Genomic DNA, 21616 nt, shown 5'->3' with positions numbered 1-21616 from the left:
TTTTAAAATAAAACAATAGTATCTCATGATATGTGAAAATTGTATGGAATTCAGATTTCATTGTCCATAAATCAAGTCTTTTTGGAACGCAACCACATTTATTCCTTTACGCATCTGTGCTACAATCACAGAGTTGGGTGGTTGTGACAGAAACTGGCCTGCAAAGTCTAAAATGTAAAATGTGGACACTGGCTCTTTACAGAAAAGTTTGCCAGCTCCTGGTCTCAGTCCTTTTTGGATCAGCTGACTTGTGTTCATGCTCTCGCTCTCTCTTTTTTTCACACATATACACACGGTTTCCTAATACATTGTCAATTTCCCACCTTAGGGGATTATGCTTAATTCTGAAGTCTGATGCTACTGTACTTCAAATTTCTCTTCATAGCAGTAAGTCTAGATTTCTACGACTCCACTCTATAAAAGGCCTGCCTGGTGATTTATTACCTGGTTGTTTGGAGATAATATAATTGAAGGCTTTTGGGAAAACCTTTTTTGCTCCAAACTCAGATATGCTTCACATTGAGTAACTATTTAGGTTAGATTCTAGAATTGTAATGTTGATTCCTTGCTTTTAAATTTTTTGACTGGAAATGTTAATTGTCATTTTTGGATGAGCTGGCCAAAGAGAGTACAATATTATTCCGTATTAATAGTCCTATGCTTATTACCTATATCCCATTTTTGTAAAGTTGGGCTTTCTTTTCCTTTCTGATTTTTAATACTACAAAATTGTCAGAGTACCAATTGAAAGTAATCTTTCAACCTTATAAAGAAAATCTTGGTGCCAATGACACCTTTGCTGACAAATACAGCAGTCCATGACAAAGATGTACTTTTTGTCCTTTCCATTCATAAGATTGTACTTAATGGTATTCCTTTTTTGAATTGTCAAATATTGTCACTGCAGGCAATGTTATTTCCTGTACCTAAGAATGTTTCTAAAAGTTGGATCACTAATGATGTCTGCCAAGTTGTATGTACACAAAATTCCTAAAGTCCTATTTAAGTTAACATTGAACACACATACTTCAGAGTGGAATATGAGGCATAATGTTCTCAGGAACTTTGATAGGAAACAGACTCTAGGCACATGTATTTTTTCTACCCCATGGGCTGTTTAGTTCTAACTTTTCAGTTGGCATTCTGCTTGAATAAACCAGGCCTCTAATCCTTATTCTCATGCTTAGGATTTCAGATTTTTGTGCTATGGTATAGCTTAGGTTTATTTCTTACTGTAAAAAACCTAACAGCAATGGGTTTCTAGATTTTTTTTTTAGCCAGGTGTGGTGGCACACACCTGTAATCCTAGCTACTTGGGAGGCTGACGTGGGAGGATTGCTTGAGCCCAGGAGTTTGAGGCTGCAGTGAGTTATGATTGCACCAGTGCACTGCAGCCTAGGTGACAGAGCGAGACTGTGTCTCTAAAATAAGAATAAAATAAAGATTTTTTTTTAGGTGTGGGATGCAAGTGACCTAGTTTTTAGGAACTAACAGATAATCCCATTGCCTTTATTCTTCCAATTGAAATGATTGTAAATACTTTGAACATTAAATATGTATAGGAAGAAGGGAATCTGATTCCTAATTTTCAACTAATCAGTGTGAATCATCCCAAAATTTCAGACGTGCCTGTGCTCTGCAAGTTTTATCTGCCATCTTGGAAGGCTCAAAGCAGTTTCTTTCTGTTGCTGAAGATACCAGTGACACAGGAGGGCTTTTATCCCCTTCTCCGTCATGATCGCTTCCAGCATTAGAGAGTCGCACAGATGTCTTTTGTTAGCTTTGGTGGTTGGAATCATTCTCACAGATCCTTACTCAGATAATTAAGGTAATGTATCAACTGTGGGTTCCAGAGGGGGCTTCTCTGTTTTAACTTTGTATACTGTTTTACATAGCCCAAAAGTCACTTGACTTAAGAATATAACTATGTAATAGTTTTATTAAAAATACACTGTTTGGAAGTCTGTACCTACTTGACTGATCTTACCTATAATCTCTGTATGTCCTAATAAATTATTTGCTAAAAATACTTATTTATCTTTAGTTGTACCAATGAGGATACAAGTGTTATTTTTTTTTAAAAGGGCTAATTTTTAGTTGTGTGAAAACTTTTCTTTTTTAATTAAATGCTGCAAAATTTGTTTCTATGCTGTGGTTTAATCAAGCCTTTTGATGAACTACTTTTTGTGTTTTACAGTGCCTTGCAAATTTAGTATCAAATGCACCTTATAATCATCTAAAACAGCCTGCTGACCAAAGTCTGGAACCAGATAAAGCCTTATATTCACCACAAAGGTTTGTAGTGGCTTAAAACTGATGGCTTCTTTATATCAGTCAGATGCAGACTATTAGTAAAAATATATAGATATAGATATATGTATTTATTCAAAGCATTTTTATAACTCTTAAGAGATCTCTGCTTATTCTTCTCAGCTTTTCAGGGGTATAAGCTGTTGCAAGAATTGACCCCTCAAGTCCCAGTGGAAGTGAGCTAGAGAATTAATTGTAAAGTTTAATGCCTGTTTAATGCCCAGGGCAGTGACCAGAGTATCCCTTTAGAATTAAGATTGAGCCAGGTGCAAGCAGCCCCCCTCAGGAGTATGTTAGTTTATATCCCTTATGCATAGGTAGAGGATGGATGGATGGTTAGACAGACAGATGGACAGGTAGATATTACCTACTTTTTGGAAAGAAAAACTGGAATACAAAATTTAACTTCTTTAACGTTATTTCCTATGAAGTTCAGATAAAATCCCAGAACTTCAAATCTTTACTAAGTACAGTCTTATTATTTCCTCCCACACATAATGTATGTGTGCTATAAACACTTGCCTTTTGTAGATTTGCCTTTCTTTTGTTTGCAAGCTTTCAGATCAGACCACATTCTGATAAGTTCAGTTTTTCAGGCAGAATTGTAACAAGGAACAGTGGATGTTTTCTGTGACATAGTGGGAAGAGCATGGGACCTGAAGTCAATCCAAGGGTCTGGGGCCCACTCCCATTTTTGCCATCTCATGGCCGTGGCCCTCTCTGAACCCTAATTTCTTCCTAACAGCAAGAATTATAACTACATCATAAGATTTTTATGAGGCTCAAATGAGATAATGAGGTGTAACTAAGTCCAGTTCACTACTTACACTAATGTGTAAAAGAGGGACCCAGAAAGTTAAGTCTTCCCCTGAGGTTTCCCATCACATTCATGGCAGAAATAAGTTGAAAACAAGCCCTGCTCATTCCACTGTACCAACTTTTCATTATCTGCATCTTCAGCTGAGGAGAGTGCACCATGTCTCAAAGGTTCCTTTCAAGTATCTGACTTTATCCTCAAGTAACTTTTTTTCATTAAAATGTTCAAAACCCGAAATTCTTAGGTATGAGCCTAACAAAATATGTACAAGATCTATATGAAGAAAACTGTGAAACTCTGATGAAATCAAACAACTAAATGAATGGACCAGAGATTCCATGTTCATGGATAGGAAGGCTCAATATTGTGAAGATGTTACCTCTTCCCAACTTGATCTATAGATTCAGTGCAGTCTCAATCAAAATTCCAACAAGTTATTTTGCAGATATCAGTGAACTGATTCTGAAATGTATATAGGTGTGCAAAAGACCCAGAATAGCCAACACAGTATTTTTAGAGAAGAACAAAACTGAAGGACTGACATTCCCTGACTTCAAAATCTACTATAAACCTACAGTAATTAAGACAATGTGATACTGGCCAAGGAAGAGAGAAACAGATCAATGGAACAGAATAGAGAGCCCAGAAATAGACCCACATAAATATAGTCAACTGATCTACAACAAAGGAGCAGATACTTTTCAACAGTTGGTGCTGGAACAGCTGGACATCACATGCAAAAAAAATGAGTCTAGACACAGACCTTTTAGCTTTTTAAAAATATTTCTTGTTAAAATCCAGGGTTCATTCAAGGTACATGCATTGCATTTAGTTATTATGTCACTGTAGTCTTTTTAAATCTAGAGTCCCCCCACCCATCTTTCTTATATCAAACTGACTTAGGAAAGAATCCAACCCAATTGTCTTATAGAATGTGAACTCTAAACTCTGTCACCAAAGATAACAAAATAAATCACATTCTCAATTTGTCAGATTGTTTCTTTATGGTGTTAACTTACTCTCCTGTCCCATGTATTTCAAAACTGGAAATGAGGTTTAGAAGTTTGATTAGATTCAGGTTACACAAGGAACTACTAATTCTTAATTGCCTGCAGGGATAACTACCATATTTACGGTAGCTGTTCCCATGATAATAAGTTCTTACTGCTTCCTTTGACAGATGTTAATGTTCCTGTGTGAAGTCTCACACTCTTGGGAGCTATAGGGCCCACCCACACACCTTTACCTGAAGTCCAGCTACTTCTGCAACAGCCGTGTTCTTCTGGACTCAGTAATAGCAATTCAGCAACCCCTCACCTCAGCCCTCCTGATTGGTGGAAGAAAGCCCCTGCAGGACCCTCTCTGGAAGAAACGTCAGTTAGCTCACCTAAGGGGTCTTCAGAGCCCTGCTGGCTCATTCCACTCTGCGTTTCCATTGTCGTACTGCCCAAGGAGGATTCCTGTTCAGGTAGCGATGCTGGCTCTGCAGTAGGAAGCACCTACGAACCATCCCCTATGCAACTGGAGGCCTTACAGGTAGGAGGTTTCATTTCCTCATCTCTGAAATGGAAGTAACCATTCTTCCTTCAGAGTGACCGTGAGGAGCGAGCAGGTAAAACCAAGCCATGTGTCAGTTCGCGGGGGTTGTATTTTAGGTATGGGTGGTGTATTTTTGTTGTTGTTTTGTTTTGGGGAGGTGTTCCTTGGTTGTAAAATAGCAGATTCATTCCTTTTTGTTCTTTGATTGCAAATTATTTTAGTCACTTCAGGTATTATATGACAGGTGGATGTAATAGATTGTAGAATAATTCTGAGTGAAATTGTAGAGTTAATTTTTGATTTTTGCAACTTAAATGTTTAATTTTCTATAAGCTTCTCCTTGGTCTTGTACCTGCTTAGAGTAACAAAATAATTGTTCCTTCAAAGGAAGAAAACAATCCTAGATAAAAGAGTTTACTTTTTCTCTACAAAGATGATCTGAGACTAGGCCTGGTCCTGGGGTCTGCTGCTAATTAACTGGGCCACGTGAAACATGTCCTTTAATCTTGTCAGGCTTGGTTTCTTTAGCTGTAAAATTCAATTAATACCTACCTTAAAGAATAGTTGCAAGACTTACATGAGATTACATGAATGAAAAGCAATCATATACTAAAGCACCATAAAACTATGATACAGTTAATTGATATTAGTCATGAAATAAAGATTGTGGTTCTTAATTTCATTCAACAGATTTCAGCCCCTGTTAAATTATAAGCGATTTCTGAAATATAACACTTTTCTGGATATTGCAGCCTTGCAATCAGGTCTTAGAGGGTTAATTCCATGCTCTCTTTGCAGCTATTGGCTCTTCTGGCAAGGGGCTACTTTTCAATGACTCAAGCCTACTTGATGGAGCTTGGAGAGGTGATTTGCAAGTGCATGGGGGAAGCAGATCCATCCATTCAGCTCCATGGAGCAAAGGTAATTTTCATCAAAACCACAATGCTTTTTCCTTCTCTTCACTTTATATCCTTCCTTTTCTTCACTTTATATTTTTCTGCCACATGTCTTTCAATTCTGAGATTTCTTAAAGAGATTTCAGGTGAGGAAGACATACATTCTTCTGTTTTCAGCTCTTACGTGTAAACCCCATGAATTGATTCGGTAATAAATTAATAAGATATAGCTGTTGATTTCAGTCCTTGAAAGAATGCCTCTGTTAAGAGTGACTGAAAAAAGAAAGAAAATTAGTTGCAAATTATGTTTCCCCTTGATTTGAGGCGATCTCCAGACTAAAATGAAGTCGTTCGTTAGTTGTAATGCTCCGCTTCGGTAATACTTTTTTCTTGGCAGCTTCTGGAAGAACTGGGCACAGGCTTAACACAGCAGCATAAACCGGATTCCACTGCAGCACCTGATCAGAGAGTACCAGTCTTCTTGGTAAATAAATGTCAATTCATACTTTTCTTTTATTAGTGCTTCAGTTGCAGTTTTATTTTGAAGCTCAGTGATAAGTGGAGTAGATGATATGGTTTCTTCCAGTGTCAAAAATTATGTTTTATAATCCAGGAAAACATGAAACTAGTATAAATAGGTTTTATTTTACATTTCAGTTTCTTTGCAATTTAGTGTGTGGTAGGCTTATGTATAACATATAACCAGCAATCGTAAAACTAATATTTCTTTTGCATAAAATCTAGTCTGGTTACTCAGCCTGCCCAAGAGACAAAGAGCCAGGGATTTTATATCCAAAGCCATGGGATCAAATTTAGGGAACATGATTGTATTAGTCCATTTTATGTTGCTATAAAGGAATACCTGAGGCTGGGCAATTTATAAAGAAAAGAGGTTTATCTGGCTCACGGTTCTGCAGGCTGTACAAAAAGCATGGTGCCAGCATCTACCTCTGAGGAAGCCTCAGGAAGCTTTTAATCCTGGTGGAAGGCAAAGGGGGAGCAGGCATGTCATATGGCAAGGGAGTAAGCAAGAGGGAGATGCCAGTCTCTTTTAAATAACCAGCTCTCATGTGAGCTCATAGAGTGAGAGTTCACTCATTACCACAAGGACAGTACCAAGCCATTCAAGAGGGATCTGCCCCCACGACCCGAACACTTCCTGTTAGGCCCACCTCCAGTGATGGAGGTCACATTTCAGCATGAGGTTTGGAGGAGGCACACATCCAAACCATGTCATTCTGCCTCTGGCCCCCACAAATCTCATGTTCCTCTCATTGTAAAATACAGTCAGTCACCTATTCCCAATAGTTTCCCGAAGTCTTAACTCTTTCCAGCATCAACTCAAAAGTCCAAAATCTCAGCTGTGACTCAAGGCAAGTTCCTTCCACGTATGAGCCTGTAAGATCAAAAACAAGTTATTGATTTTTAAGATACAATGGTGGTACAGGCATTGGGTAAACAGTCCCATTCCAACAGGGAGAAATCAGCCAAAAGAAAGGGGCAACAAGCCCCACACAAATCTGAAACCCAGCAGGACAGACATTAAACCTTAAAGCTCCAAAATAGTCCTTGACTCCATGTCCCACATCCAGTGCACACGGGTGCAAGGGGTGGGCCTCCAAGGCTTCTGGCAGCCTTGCCCTTCTGGCTTTGCTGGGTGTAGGCCGTGTCCCATTCCCAGAGTTCCACTAGGCAGTGCTCAGTGGAGACTGTGTGGGGGGGCTCCAACCCCACGTCTCTCTTTGGCACTGCCCTAGTAGAGTCTCTCAGTGGGGGCTCTGTCCCTGTGGCAGGCTTCTGCATGGGCACCCAGACTTAGGGAATCCTCTGAAATCTAGGCAGAAGCTCCCAAGCCTTCTTCACATTTGCATTCTGTGCATCTGCAGGCTTACCACCACATGGAAACCACTAAGGCTTACAGCTTGTACCCGCTAAGCAGAAAACCAGGCAGTGTCTGGGGCCCTTTGAGCCACGGCTGGGGATGCTGGGAGCAGTGTCCCTAGGCTGTGCAGGGCAGTGGGGCCCTGGGCCTGGCCCCCAAAACCGCTTTCCTCCTAGGCCTCTGGGTGTGTGATGGGAGGGGTTGCCTCAAAGATTTCTGGAATGCCCTCAAGGCTGTTTTCTCATAGTCTTGGCTATTAGCATCTGGGTCCCTTTTAGTCATGCTAATCTGTCTAGCAAGTAGTTGCTCCAAGCTTGGATTCCTTCTCTAGTACAGGGGCAGGGTGCAAATTTTCCACATTTTTATGTTCTGCTAACCTTTTAATGATAAGTTCCAACTTTAAGTCATTCCTTTGCTCCTACATCTGACTATAGGTTGTGAGAAGCTGCCACGTCACCTGTTGAATGAGGCTTAGAATTTCTTTCACCAGATACCCTAAGTCATTACTCTTAAGTTCAACCTTATGCAAATCCCTAGGACATGGGCATAATGCAGCCAAGTTGTTTGCTAAGGTGTAACAAAGGCGACCTTTCCTCCAGTTCTCCATACTTTTTTATTTCTATCTGAGATCTCCTCAGCCTGGCTTTCACTCTCCGTATTTCTATCACCATTTTGGTCACAGCCATTTAATCAGTCTCTAAGAAGTTCCAAACTTTCCTTTGTCTTCCTGTCTTCTGAGCCTTCCAAACTCTTTCAACCTCTGCCCAGTACCAAGTTCCAAAGCTGCTTCCACATTTTTAGGTATCTTTATAACAACACCCCGTTCCTTGGCACCAATTTTCTGTATTAGTCTCTTTTCTGCTGCTGTAAAGAAACACCTCAGACTGGACAATTTATTTTTCAAAGAGGTTTGTCTGGCTCACTGTTCTGCAGGCTATACAAGAAGCATGGTGCCAGCATCTACTTCTGGTGAGGCCTCAAGAAGCTTCCAGTCATGGTGGAAGGTGAAGGGAGAGTAGGCATGTCACATGGCAAGAGAGGAAACGAGAGAGATGCCAGGCTCTTCTAAACAATTAGCTCCCGTGTGAATAACAGAGTAAGAACTCACTTATTACCACAAGAATAGCACCAAGCCATTCAGTAGGGATCTGCCTGCATCACCCAAAAACCTTCTTCTAGGCCCACCTCCAACATTGGAGGTCACATGTCAACATGAGATTTGGAGGGGACACACATCCAAACCATATCAGCCACTTAATGGATATGTGGTTATAGGCATGGTTTCCTAGTTGTAAAAAGGAATAATAAACCATAACCCTTCAGTCACAAGGCTGTTGAAAACTCGAATGACATGTAAAGATGCTAACACATAGGAGGTAATTCCGTTACCTGTGTCCCCCCAACCCCCCACCAGCCCCACCGTGATTCTATTCAATTCCTGTGATTTCAGGTTGTTTCTGCTACCCCTACACTGTGCCAGTTCCAAAGATGGATGAAGGGCATGTGATCACACCAAAAAAGGCTTCTACTTAGTGCTGAAAGCAAAATCAGCTCAGTGTTGGTGGTCTTTGCTCCCTCTGCCCTCCGCATTCTGCCTGTTCTTTTCCCTTCACAATTTCTGTCATCCTTGCAGTGAATTAAAGACTCTAACCCTCGTCCCTGCCTTAGACTGCCACTAAAGCTTTCATATAACATGTGCGGGAAAATGAGTTGAGCTTTGTTATCAGACAGAACTAGGTTTGAATTCAAACTTCTCCCTTTGCTAGATAAATGACTTTGGGCAAGCCTCTTAACTGTTCACACTCAGGTATTGTTCATCTGTGAAAAAAAAAAAGACATGTTTTCTGTATTGCTTGTCTATTAGTGAGTAACAAATTAAACATTTAGCAGCTTAAAGCAATGTACATTTATTTTCTCAGTTTCTGTGGGTCAGGAATTAGGAGTGGCTTGGCTGAGTGATTCTGGCTTAGTTCTCACATGAAGTTGGGATCAAGATGCCCCCAGGGTTGCAGTCAACTGACAGGTTGCAAGACTTGATGGGGTTGGAGGATCTTCTTCCAGGGTGGCTCACCCATAGACCCAGCAAATTAGTGTGGCTGCTGGCAGACGGCCTCAACTCATTTCCTCCCCGGGAGGACGTCTCTAGAGGGCTGCTTGAGTATCCTCTTGACATGGCAGCCAGCTTCCTTCACAGCAAGTGATCCAAGGGAAAGAAAGCAAGACAGAGCTGTGGTGCTTTTTATGACCTAGCTTTGGAGGTGTCATGCTGTCATTTCCACAACATCCTATTGGTTACACAGGTCAGCCTGTTCAGTATGGGAGGGGACTACACAGGTGTAAATATTAGTAGGTGAGTGTAATTTTGTGCCATCCTGGAGACTGACAACCACTTTTTGTCCACATTCTTCTGGAGTGGGGCAGGGAGGACCCAGACTGGGTTTCCAGGAGCTGAAGTAGGAGAAAGACAGAACTGGTGCGTGAAATACACAGCAAAACCCAGGACTAGGTCCATGGGACAGAACCAAAACAAAGCTAAACCACAGAGATTCACAAATGAACATGAGATCACAGGATATGTATAAAGCATGGAAAAGAAACTGTTGACATGGCTACTTTAGAGGCTGTGAAGTGAGGTAGTTCTTCAAAGTGCTGATAACAGAACCTACTGCCCAATTTAAGAGTGTCCACGGTGTACCAGGCCCTGCGCTAGAAACCTTACACAGGGTATTACATTTTATTATCACACGGACTCTGCAAAGTAGTTGAAAAAGCCCTAGCCGAGCGTCAACTGATCTGGATTCTAGTTCACCCCTGCTGCTGATTAGCAAGTTGTATTGTCTGTGCCTCAGTTTCCTTGTGTGAAAAAGTAGGGATAATGCTACAGACCCCATTTATTTGTGCCAAGGAATAAAATGAGTTGATACGTGTAAAATACTTAGAGCAATGCCTGGCATGGGATGAGCTCTCTGAAGAACATTAGCTGCCGCTGCTGTTGCTGTTACTGTCATCACCATCTTCAGTCTCCTCTTGATTATTATCACTGTTGCTGCGTAACTTTATCAGACTGCAATCTCCTAATCAACAGGAGTTGAATGGGAGGCTTAAACACTGCAGTTGTTTTCTGAAGTCCTTTCATCACTGTGGAAGAAGAACCAATGAAAACATTTACAGAAAGCTGCTGCTTTGAGGAAAAATGTTTCACTACTAAGGCCATTTCTGGTAGGCTTAGCTCCGAGTTGGTTCCCCTGTTATGTCTTGGGCTGCAGCTTTTCCTTTGCCTCCGTTCCAGGTGGTGATGTTCTGGACTATGATGCTGAACGGTCCTTTACCTAGAGCCCTGCAGAATTCGGAGCACCCAACTCTCCAGGCGAGTGCCTGTGATGTCCTGTCTTCCATCTTGCCAGAGGCCTTCAGCAATCTGCTGGTAACGTAAGAGTGTTTTCTCACCCTTAAATCATGGCTGGAGCACCAGAGCTAGAATTTGGTGCTTTTGCATTTTGAACCAGTATTCAGCAGCATCTCTGATGAAAAGGTGCTAGTTCACTTGAGTTGGGGATGAGGGCACTGGGAACAGCAAATAGGAAAATTTGAAGCCTTAATATATCAGGAAAGCTGTTTCCCCCTGTGCGTTAGAATGTAGGTGGTAGAGGCAAGGGTAGCAGAAGCTTGGAAGGCAGAGAGATTTCAGGAAGATTTCATATCCAAACTTTAAAAGGCCTGAGTTGAAGCCCAGCTCTTCGACTTGCTAGCTCTTTGACTCTTAACCTCTCTAAAACTTGGTGTTATCATCAATAAGATGATAGTCATGTGAAAAATAACAAGTATGTGAAAATACTTAGATTTGTTGTCCAACACATATGGTATTTGTCTTAGTCTGTTTGAGCTGTTATAATAAAATACCATAAATTGGGTGTCTTCTAAACAACAGAAATGTCTTTCTCATAGTTCTGGAGGCTGGAATTAAGATCAAGTCACTGACAGACACAGATTTGGTGCCTCGGGAGGGTTCGCTCTCTGGCTCACAGACGGCACCATGTGAGCTGTGTCTCAAGTGGTAGAAGGGGCAGGCAGTTTTCTGGGGCCTGAATCATAAAGGCACTAATCTCTTTCATGAGGGCTCTGTTCCCATGACTTAATCTCCTCCCCAAAGCCCCACCTCTGATACCATCACCCCGGGAGTGAAGATTTCAACACAGGAATTTTGGGGGGAGCATAAACATTCAGAATACTGCTATTCAGAATAGCAGTATTCAGACTGCTTTTTTCCTTAGTCCTCAATGACATTTGCATCCATTCTTATTTATATAAATGAGCTTCTATAAAGAAGGCAGCTTTAATAAAGTTTAAATGTGATGAGATGCCGTGTGTGTCTTGCACAAAAGTGCGTACTCAGATAATCATGGAATCTGAACTGAACCTGCTCTTTGCCACGGTAGCCTCAAGGTCGCAATGGCGTTCAACTCCCGAATATGGTCTCAGACACAGATATTTCACATCTTTTATGGAAGCCTTTGGCTCGTAGTTATTTCATTCTCATTTTTCCCTTGTCAACCTTCTCATTGCAGAATGACAGGCAGATCCTGTGCACCACAGTGCTGCTTGGGCTGAATGACAGCAAGAATCGCTTAGTGAAAGCTGCAACTTCACGGGCCCTGGGAGTCTGTGTGCTTTTTCCCTGTCTCAGACAGGTCAGAGTGAGCCTATTTAGCTCTTCTGTGCCCCTTTTGTAGTCCATGACACCCCTATTTTGTGGATATAGAGCTCCTGCATTGGATGGTAAAGGAAACTAAATTGCTTTGTAATCTGATTTCTTTAATTGCTACTAAAATATGGTCATGGGCCAGGCGTGGTGGCTCATGCCACCATGGGAGGCTGAGGCGGGTGGATTGCTTGAGCTCAGGAGTTTGAGACCAGCCTGGGCAACTTGGCGAAACCCTGTCTCTACAAAAAATTTTAAAAATTAGCCAGGCATGGTGGTATGCACCTGTAGTCCCAGCTACTTGGGAGGCTGAGATGGGAGGCTCACTTGAGCCTGGGAGGTGAAGGTTGTAATGAGCAGAGATCACACCACTGCACTCCAGCCTGGGTGGCAGAGCCAGACACACACACACACTCTCACACTCTCTTTCTCTCTCTCCATATATATATATATAGTGTTATACGTATAGTTATATATATGTAACTACAGGTATTACCATATATATACCATATATATAAATGAACTAAGGCATTACCATGTATATAGATGGTATTTATTCAATTTTTAATTACTTAGCACACTGCCTGGGACCTTAGGCACCCAATAAATGCTTCAATTAATGAATGATCTAATAAAAATGAAATGGGACATTACCAGGTGATAGTCATCATTTAGAAAGCTGACATAGTTTTTACTAAGAAGGAAATAATGTCCTCTTTCACTCTTACTTGTGACATTTATCTCACTGAGTGGTGTGTAGTACATAGGATGTGTTTTGGAAATGGATTTCTTTTTCAGAACATCATTTCTCAAGATGGAAATCAAGCAAGCAAAGAGTTCACAGATAACTGTCCCAGGCCAGGTTATATATTCGATGTTCATAAGAGCAAAATCCATAGGCTTCTCGGGTGTCCATGGCACATACCAAAATCATGGGAGCTTCCCCTGGGATTTTTTTGAGTGTCCAAATTGTAAAATATCAGAAGAACAGTAAATTGATTGAGTAGATGAATTTTTATTTCCAAGTAGAAATGTGCGTGAAGGCTTCTAGCTTTATCTGAAAATAAGTTTGAGAATTTCACAGGTAGCAGCATGACCTGCTAAAGTAACTTCAGTGTTTTGTTTTGTCTTATAGGATGTCATATTTGTTTCAGATGCAACAAATACAATATTGATGTCACTTGAAGACAAGTCTCTGAATGTTCGAGCCAAAGCAGCCTGGTCCCTGGGCAACCTGACAGACACTCTGATTGTCAACATGTAGGTGACTGAGCTTGCTTTCCCCTGCTGACTTCTGAGATTGAGGGCCCAAGAGAATGTCCTCGATCTCTACCATGAAAGAATCAGCAGTAGTTCCCGCATATTATGTAGTCAGTCTTCCTGCTTTGTTTTGTTTTGTTATTCCTTCAGAAAATAAAATTAATAAGCTGTCCTTAATATATATTAGGAATATGTTAAGACATATATGTATTAAAAATACTGTATGCCGATATAAGTAATATGTCCACATTATAGAAAACATAAAAGCAAATCCTTAGTAATGGTTACTGTACTTTTAAAATGCATTTAAAAAAATTTCTTAAAGTAGTATATTCACAGGCTAAAAAAAATCCAGATAGTACAAAGCAGCATTCAGTGTGAAGCCTTTCTTCTACCCTGACACCTTAGTTCCCCTCCCCAGAGGTAGCTGGTTATTCATGTGCAAGTGTCCTGCTTTTTGTCACTTCACCGTATAAGCGACATGTAAAATGTGTAAGCATTCTATTATTGACTTGTTAGAAATCCTTATTTATGATTACATAATGAACACTGTGTGATGATTATTTAACCATTTTTCTATTACTGAACATTTGTTTTAGGCTTTAGGCTTGTAGGCTTTTATATTCAGTGAATATTTTTGTGCATGAAATCTGCATTTTGAGATTTTTTTTTGGAGACATTCCTAGGTGGGGAAATATTGAGTCAAAAGATGTATACTGTAAGTTTCTTGATATAACCTAAGCAGATTTGTTAAACTGTTTTCCTAAACTTTTATGCTTATGCTAAGTGAATATATTTCTATATGTATATATTTAAGTGTATTTACCTTTTAACATGTGTTGCCTGCTTTGGGTGGAACAGGGAAACACCAGACCCAAGTTTCCAGGAGGAGTTTTCTGGTCTCCTGCTCTTGAAAATGTTACGATCAGCTATAGAAGCATCCAAGGATAAAGACAAGGTAGACTCACAACAAAACCCAGTATCTCCCAAACAGATACTTAATGTATTGTAGCTGCAGTGTGGTAGTTTAGTGTGGCTTGATGTTCCTCAGACTATCCCACCAAATATACTCTTGTTCAAAGGAGACTGTGGGTGTGCTCAGGGTATAAACCCCCCACCCAACCACCCACTCCAGGCCTCCCACATAATCCGGTCACTAAACAAATCCCAGCGGGCCCAGCCCCAGCTGTTACCTGGCTTTTCAGAAACAGAATTCGGTTGGGAATGGCAGCTGCTTAGACAGGTCTGTCCCCAGAAAGCCCCGGGTATGGATGGAGTCCCGTCTACCCTCTGGTTTCCACTGGCACATTTATCTACCAACATTCTGTCCAAGTCTCCTCTTCTGAGCCCTCACCAGAATCACCCTTAATGAAGAGTCACAGGGAGAAGACGTCCATCCACGCATCAGGAGACAGGCCTGGAACAGAGCCTTCCTGCACAGCCTCAGAAGGGACCCACCCTGCTGACACCTTGATCTTGGACTCATGGCCTCCAGTACTGTGAGACGGTAACATTCTGTTGTTGAAGGTGCGCAGTCTGTGGTACTGTAAAACAGCCCTAGGAAACGAACGCAGCCTGTTAGCCCACAGATGGTGAAGGGATGGAATGCTCCATGGAGCTCCAGGCTCACTGTCTGCAGCTCCTAAAGTGTGCTACGGGACCCTTGGGTGGGTGTAGGTACACAGGGTAATTTTGGGTGGTTCAAGGTGAATAATTTCAATTGACATAACAATGTATTTATCTTGCTGGGTAAATGAGGGATCCCCAACTGTTAGGAACCAGGCTACACAGCAGGAGGTGAGCAGCCAGCCAGTGAGCAAAGCTTCATCTGTAGAAACAGCCACTTCCCATCCCTCGCATTACCGCATGAGCTCTGCCTCCTGTGAGATGAGCGGTGCCATTAGATTCTCATAGAAGCACGAACCCTACTGTGAACTACGCATGCCAGGGACCTGGATTGCGTGCTCCTTATGAGAACCTAATGCCTGATGATCTGTGACTGTCTCCCATCACCCCCGGATGGAACCATGTAGTTGCAGGAAAACAAGTTCAGGGCTCCCACTGATTCAACTGATTCTACATTATGGTGAGTTGTGTAATTATTTCATTATATATTACAGTTAACTAATAATAGAAATAAAGCACACAATAAATGTAATGGGCTTGAATCATCTCCGCATCATCCCTTCCCCTTCTCCTGGGTCCGTGGAAGAGTTGTCTTCAAGAAAACTGGTCTCAGGTAGCAAAAAGGTTGGGAACCACCGGTGTAAATGCTTCAAGGAATAGTTAAGCAGCTTAAGGTTTACATGCTACAAAAAATACAGGTTTAAATGCTAATAAAACTGGGTGCAAATGAAAACACTCTTGCTGTGGTCCAAGGAATCTTAAGCATTCTGTCAGAAAGACTTGCAGCTTGGAGCTGCAGCTGCCCTCCCACATCCTGTCCACTGTAACCCCTGCAACACACAAACACGCGCACACACACACACACATGCTGTGCTTCATGCCCTCACTAGAGTGGCCTGGGAGGGAATGCATGTGGTTTTTTTTTTTTTTGAGTTGGAGTTTCACTCTTGTTGCCCAGGCTGGAGTGCAATGGTGCAATCTCGGCTCTCTGCAACTTCTGCCTCCTGGGTTCAAGGAATTCTCCTGCCTCAGTCTCCCAAATAGCTGGGATTACAGGCATGTGCCACCATGCCTGGGTAATTTTGTATTTTTAGTAGAGATGGGGTTTCTCCATGTTGGTCAGGCTGGTCTCGAACTCCTGATCTCAGGTGATCCGCCCACCTCAGCCTTCTAAAGTGCCGGGATTACAGGCGTGAGTCACCGCGCCCAGCCGGGAATGCGTGCTTTTAGGAGAAATGAAGACAACTCAGGCCCCTCATTCTCCTGGTGTTTGCACAAGTGCCTTCTCCGCAGACCATGCTTCAGTCTCTTTCTTAGTTCTCCTTCTTACTGAAAGAGAGAAGCAGAGCCCCAACATGTACCCAGCTGCTTAGGGCCCAAGCCAAGTATACAAGTTTCCTGGGGAGCCTAGTGAGTGGAAGGCACTGCAGATCCTCCCCAAAAGCGGCGTCAGTTTTTGATGGATCCTTGAGCCCAGGAAGGCAATAGACAAGACATCATGGTTCACCGGAAGAGAAAACAAAAATGCAGTGAGGAAGGGCAGTAGTCAAAGGTTTTCTGCTCCACGAGAAGGGGTTCTCAGGGCTCTGAGCAGCAGGCAGAAGACTTTATTGCACGTGTGGTTAGGTGATGGCGACCTACAGTTTTCACTGGGAACTGGGATCCAGAGTAACTCAACCTCCTACTCATGCACGTCTCTCTCTGTCTCTTTGCGTTTTGTGTCTCTCTCTCCATCTCTCGCCCTCCTTATCCTCTCAGTCTCCTCTGTCTCTCTCCCAGTCTCTCGTCCTCTCTCTCATTCCCTTCTCCTCATCTCTCTTTCTCCTTTTCCAGTTCTCTCTCCCTCCTCATCTCGCTGCATACTACTGTTCAGGCTCCCGGGGCTCCACGTGGATGGGCGGACACGGGACTCCTAGGCTAATTTTCACGGGACAAGCACAGGGCTGCAGGACCTAGGTCCCCCACCTCCCAGCACCCTCAAAATGAGAGGTGTGGGGTGTGCCCGTGCTCTCCTGGGTGGGCGCCCCACGCTCCAGGAAGCAGAAACTGCAGGACAAAGCTGGCACAAGTGACATGCCCACATGGCTGCCAGCTTCCATCTTGGGATCTGCTGAGGCCAAAGCAGAGGACACCTGCCCACGACCGACCCCGCACCAGGGTGGGGGGAGGGGTAGGTTTGGGGGTGGGAATGGGGATGGGAGCAGCCACTCCAAAGCAGTCCCTGGCTGGCTTCCTGCCCTGCACCCTGTCATGCAAGGCCTCTCCTCCTGCCCCAGCCCTGCCCCTCACCACCTCCACCCCTAGACTGTCCAGATCCAGGCTCCAGAAGTCTCCCAAGGTCCAAGAACTAAGGGCAACCACTGGGCTCTGCAGCCCCTAGTCCATGAGTCAGCCACTCCTCTGCATGCTGACAAACCTTGGCTGTCACTTATCCTCCACCCCAAACCAGCCTCAGCCCCATCCTACTGCAGGCCTGTGTGGCTGCTGGAGAAGCTGGGCTCCTTTCCTCACCCCGAGGCTGCCTGATATGCTTTCTGGATCCTGAAGAAAACTGACCCACTATTCTCATACTGGTGCAGCTTCTTCCAAGACCTCAAAACTGGACAACGTGAACTTGTCTTGTTTCTTGTCTCTTCTTGGTAGGTCTGTCATTGGGACAGTACAAGATTGGGGGGTGGGGGGAGACAATGGATGAATGGATGGATGAATGGACATTCCCCAACCAGCATTACAACCTCCTCCTAAACATAGTCCTGAGAGCTCTATTTCCTGGTAAACTTCCCCCTTCCCACCCTGGTCCAGGGAAGCCCAAAGGCCATCACCCTCCACCCACCCTTCCTGGGGTCCACTCTACTGTCTGCTTGCCCAGATGTCTTAACCCGGCTTTACCAAGCTAGAACAGATAGCAGGGATGAGTCCCCAGCCTCTGCCAGGAAGATTTGCCAAAATGTTCTCAGTTTAGAAGCAGGGGCAGTGACGGGGCCTAGGGATGACCCCAGTGTTGTCACTCAAGTAGCAAGAAGGGCAAGGAGCCCTGTTTCCTGCCCTTACCCTGGGAGAACTTGGCCGGGGCTCCACAAGGCCCTGCAGGGGCAGCAGGAGAGCAAATCCACCCTCCTCTTGAGGAAGTCACCACCATCCCTAGGAAGCAGCAGATGGGGGCACACTGGCAGAGACCTCGTGTGCTATAGGGCAAGGCCAGCAGATCTGTACTCAGCTTCAGTCCCAGGGGAGCTGCAAGATAGACTGATATGCTCACAGGTTTGGCTCTGTGTCCCCACCCAAATCTCATCTGGAATTGTAATTCTCCTGTGTCAAGGGAGGAACCTGGTGGGAGGGGATTGGATTTGGGGACAGTTTCCCCCGTGCTGCTCCCCGGATAGTGAGGTAGTTCTCAGGAGAGCTGATGGTTTCAAAGTGTGGCACTTACTGGTTCTCCACTCACTCCCTCCTGCCATCTTGTGAAGAAGGTGCCTGCTTCCCCTTCACCTTCTGCCATGATTGCAAGTTTCCTGAACTGCAAGTCAGTTAAGCCTGTTTCCTTTATAAATTACCCAGTCTCACGTATTTCTTTATAGCAGTGTGAAAACAAACGAATATAGTCTCCTTCCCTGAGGTGCCTTCTCCTTAGGCAACCAGCTGCCCCCATGCTCCTCCTCTGCCCCCTGGTATTTCCTTTCACCTCATGAGGCCCAAGTGATCCACATGGCCAGCCCCAGCCCCATCCTACTGCTGGCCCATGTGGCTGCTGGAGAGGCTGGGCTCCTTTCCTTACCCCAAGGCTGCCTGATATGCTTTCTGGATCCTGGAGAAAACTGATCCACTCTTCTCATACTGGTGCAACTTCTTTCAAGACCTCAAAACTGGACAGCGTGAACTTGTCTTGTTTCTTGTCTCTTCTTGCTAGGCCTGTCATTGGGACAGTCCAAGATGTGGAGTTGGGGGAGACAATGGATGAATGGACAGTAGTCCAGGGAGATGTCCCTGTGAGTCCTGAACTGCGCCCTTCCTCCAGTGAGAAGCCTTCCTGAGTGAGTTTATACAGTCATCCCTTGGTATCCATGGAGGATTTGTTCTAGGGTCCCCAGGGATGCCAAAATCCATGGATACTCAAGTCTCTGACATAACATGGCCTAGTATTTACATATAAGCTATGCACATCCTCCCATATACATTAGACCATCTCTAGGTTATTCATGATGTGTAATACAATGCAGATGCTATATAAATGGTTGTGATACTGTATTGTTTAGGGAATGATGACAAGAACAAAGTCTGCACATGTTCAGTAGAGACACAACCATCCAATTTATTTTCTGAATATTTTCCATCTGCTGTTGGCTGAATCCACAGATACAGAGCTCCTAGATACAAGTGCCAAGTATCCTTTGAGAGTAGGGTGGGTGAGGTTGCTAATGAGTACAGGGGAGCAGGTGTTGATCAGGAGGGCCCTGCACTGGGGCATCTGGACGCCCTGTCTCAGGACTTGAGACTCCGTTTGGATGGCACAGGCAGACTAAGCCCAAGTCAAAGCCCTCCCCTTGGATGTTCATTTTATCCCAAGCTCTTTCTGGACCCTGGAATTTGGCATCCCTTAGGCCGTGGGTGGAAGGACAGCTGAGCCACGTGTTAGATAACATGTCTAGAGGAGTGAGCCCCTACTGTGTGCCCGGCACTTTCCCCACAGGATCCTCTAGCTAAAATATCCAAGGGTCATGGAGAGAAATACCCAGTTAAAATACCAGAAATGAAGAAGTGATACCATTAGAGACACTAAAAAAGACCATTAGAGATACTAAATAACCATTAGTTAATAGTATTAGCTTTTGTATTCTGAGATTCAACAGAAACAGTCACTTCCCTCCACCCCTATGTGTATCCCAGGACCACCCTGGCTAGGGAGGGCTGAGTTCAGGGAGGTCTGATGCTGGTCCTGGGCTCCGGGGATGACAGTGATGAGGAACTGGGTGCACACATGAGTGGGGGAGCCAGGCCTGGCCAGAGAAGTAACACACATGTGCACAGACATGTTTACCCACATACACGTGTGCACGCATGTGCACAAACACAATGCAGGCAGGCATGTTGACGCCTCAGGCGGCGGAGGACCTGACTCTGGGCCCTGCTGACCCGGGCAAGGCCCCATTGTGATGCGTGCCATGACATCAGAATGTCACTGGTGCTTAGCACCTATCCGCTCTCCAGCCTGTGTCTGTGTTCTACAGCAGTTACTAACACACAGTGGTGTTGGTGAGCAGCTTGTGGACTCAAAGGTTTTCTCCCTGAGAGGCATAACCCAGGCCAACTGATTCATCAGAATCAGGTGAGTGTCACCTGCTCTCTTCCCTCCAGGCTGACTTGGGGACAGTGGCTATGGTATGGGCGGTGTTGGCCTCTGGGCAGCTACAGAGGAGGGTCATCCCTGAGCAGTCACCGGGCGCCCGTTCTACACTGCCTGTGTAGACGATTTTCTCTTTCGTCCTCACGGTGGCTTCGTAGAGTGGGTGCTGTTCCCGAATGTACCCATTCGACAGGTGAGACATCTGGGGTCAGAGAGGCGGTAACCGGCCCGAGAATCCAGACACGACCCTGGGTTTTGCTCTCAGCCCTGCTGTGTGCCGTGCTAGACTTCAGGCCTTAACCCTGAGACCTCCCTGCTCTAGATCCCAAATCTGCCCAGATTTCCGATCCCGATGGGGCAGAGCCTGGCCGTGGAAGAGACACTGGGATGGATCCACTGTGGGTGGGGAGGAGGGAAGGGTCCTCAGAACACACCTGGGGCCTAAGCTGGGTCCTGATGGTCACTGTGGGACCCACTGGACCCACACAGTCCCTTGTCTGGGAGTGGCATGGGGAGCCTTCTGCCCTTGGGGAGTTGTGGAAAGTGAAGGAGCCCTGGAGGGCTGGCTGAGGGGAGACTATCTTCTCTTGTGTTCAAAGGGGTCCAGGCACTGGGGTTCTCCCCAAGTATTTCTTATTCTGTCTGGCCTCGCTTTCCTTTTGCCCCGAGTATTCTCAGGAAGGATGGTCCATCTAGATGTTCTCCAGGAGCGAGGACCCACTGTTCTTCATCAGTGACCCAGGAAAATGAAGCCCCCTCCTGTAGGGACAGCTCAGAATGGTGGAGTCCACAGTCCCTCCCTGAGAGACATGGTTTCCATGAGCACAGTGGCTGCTTTGGAGACAGTAGATCATTTTCATCCCCAAAACCAAACACACTCCTGCTCAAATGGCATTATTCCTAAAGCAGCTTCACTGGTTAGACTGAAGGGCCACGGTAGCCCAAGTGATGAGCACGGTAGAACGGAGCAGTCAGGAGAGATCTTGTTCCCCGTAGGAAACTGGGCATCTCTGTGGCCCTGAGCATCCAAGGAGGCCGATCGTACAGAGACCTCTGGTGCCTGACCGCAGTTCGCATCCACATCCCTGGAATAGCCCATCACAGGCTTTTCACCCTTGGCAAGTGGACACCATTCACCCTGCCGGGGCAGGTGTGTGTGCATTTCCTGGCATAAGGGGACAATGGGATTCTCTGTCCAGGTCCCACTCTTCTTGAGTCCTTGGGAAGATGCCCAACCCTGCTTGGG

At 44.5% G+C, this 21616-nt stretch overlaps 2 protein-coding genes across 6 annotated transcripts in view; both read left to right on the top strand.

Annotated features, from left to right (window-relative positions):
• The window catches only part of LOC100456623 (misshapen-like kinase 1), a 72982-nt gene extending 68353 nt beyond the window's left edge, over positions 1-4629 (top strand). Inside the window, 3 exon segments of the mRNA XM_063719040.1 lie at positions 1624-1828; positions 2198-2295; positions 4308-4629. The gene's annotated coding sequence lies outside the window, so the exon portion shown is untranslated.
• Positions 4630-10782: 6153 nt separating this feature from the next.
• The window catches only part of LOC129051213 (ubiquitin carboxyl-terminal hydrolase 6-like), a 62567-nt gene continuing 51733 nt past the window's right edge, over positions 10783-21616 (top strand). For 3 of the 5 annotated variants that reach the window (XR_010138076.1, XR_010138077.1, XM_063718406.1), the window contains exons 1-8: positions 10783-10873; positions 12010-12132; positions 13279-13403; positions 14265-14361; positions 14778-15489; positions 17479-17668; positions 18937-19060; positions 20255-21520. The gene's annotated coding sequence lies outside the window, so the exon portion shown is untranslated. The remainder of the gene's footprint in view (positions 10874-12009; positions 12133-13278; positions 13404-14264; positions 14362-14777; positions 15490-17478; positions 17669-18936; positions 19061-20254; positions 21521-21616) is intronic. The other 2 variants (XM_063718407.1, XM_054536250.2) reach the window with 1 other exon arrangement.

This window comes from Pongo abelii, chromosome 19 (genome assembly GCF_028885655.2).
Source record: "Pongo abelii isolate AG06213 chromosome 19, NHGRI_mPonAbe1-v2.0_pri, whole genome shotgun sequence".
Lineage (NCBI taxonomy): Eukaryota > Metazoa > Chordata > Mammalia > Primates > Hominidae > Pongo > Pongo abelii.
Note: the sequence above shows the minus strand (reverse complement) of the source record. Positions and strands in the feature narration are given on the sequence as shown.